A 1,690-nucleotide genomic window follows, 5' to 3' on the forward strand; every position below is an offset into this window, starting at 1 on the left:
GTATGTATATGAATGTTATGTGTATAAACTGTGTTGAGTTGTAGTTACTCAGTAGTGTCTCAGTGAAACAACCGACGGGGGAAGCCTTGCGGTGACAACAAAAGCAGTGTTTTACTGATCAGTCAAGTTGCTCCAGTGTACTCCATACAAACTGGTTGGCTACTGAAGGGATAGAAAATGGGGAATACTTGTTTTAAAGCAAACAAGGAATTAGATGGGAAAAATACATGTTTTAACGGGACCCAGACAATATTATATAGATGTCGCCACTGAAGTAAAGAACATTTACGTGGGATGGTGTGAGGGTCCTCGTTTGGCTGACGTTCGCCGATATGCTCGCCATGCTCAGAACCAAGTTGAGACGCGTAAGACAACCAAAAGGGACAAGTGTGAAAAGGAGCTGCATGTGGCAACCATGACCATGTATTACGCAGTTGGTGTAAACAGAGGACGAGGCCGAAGTCGAAGACGTGGACGTGTGGGAGAGGAGCCACGCCAGAGCTATGATCCGAATATTTGTTTTTACTGTGGCCAGACTGGACACTGGAAGAAGGACTGTCCACAGCTAAAAAGTGATGAAATTGGGCAAAAGGCTGACTGAGGGTGGGAGGCAGGTTCTGGACGTCACGCGGCAGCGGAGCCTCCACTAATGGGTGATAGCACAAACACACTCACACATTTTTCCTGCTCTGTGTAGTGAAGCAACGCTTGCCGACTGTGATTCACGTAGTAAAGTTTTGCATGCTATTTCCGTCCTAGAGCAAAGATATTTCTCTCAGAATATAGGAACTTATGTTCATCAGTAGTGACGTCAGGGGAGTTTGATTGTCCTCCAAAGTTAAGTGGAAACCACGTTTACTGTATGTCTGCATCAGGCCAGGTTGTGAAGGAGAAAATGACAATGCCCATTGCGTGTTGTCACTCCCGATGAGCTCTCCTTCAAACACTCATTTTTGTTATCAGAGTTGTGTCCCATTAACCTGATGGGCTGTGATCTCATGTGTAAATTAGGCATTATTTTAACTTCTACACCAGAGGGTGTTAAGGTTATGTTACAGCCTGACAAAGTTTTCACAGCAGTGCAGTTTGATTCATCGGCACTTACATATGCTTATGAGTGGAAACTTCCCAGCTCTCCTTTTTCACAACAACTAGTGGAAGAAGCAAAAGCGTTAGTTTCACCCCATTCTGATTTCATGCAACCTACTGATTTGCACTGCACATCACACACTTCTTTGGGGCCTGACAATGACTATGAGAAGAAGTGAAAAAATATGTGCGCCTACTTTATTGGCTGTGTCGCTCACTCCAGAGCATTTCGATTTTTTTAATGTTTGTGGTACTCGCCCTCACATTTCCTTGGCCAAACGTACACACTGGCAGTGACAAGGTGTGGGAGAGTTTGTTGCTACATGTCAGAAAGAAATGGAGTGGACTGTTTCACCTGCTGATCCAAATTTGATGTTTTCTGAACGATTGTCAGCATACAAAAAAACATTTTTGAGTACAATGCATTGTCAAAGAACTGTGGACTTAATTCCTACCACAGAATCACATTTTGAAGCATGTTTTTTATCTGAAACAGATTTGTCTTCGATACCCATGTTGGCTGAAGTGCCCAATGATCTTTGGGCTAAGAGCAAATATGATGTGGGGTTGATAAAAGGCTGTGAACCAGTAATTGTCACCC

Source organism: Leuresthes tenuis, unplaced genomic scaffold (assembly GCF_036924035.1).
Source record: "Leuresthes tenuis unplaced genomic scaffold, fLeuTen1.0.hap1 SCAF_74, whole genome shotgun sequence".
Taxonomy (NCBI): Eukaryota; Metazoa; Chordata; class Actinopteri; order Atheriniformes; family Atherinopsidae; genus Leuresthes; species Leuresthes tenuis.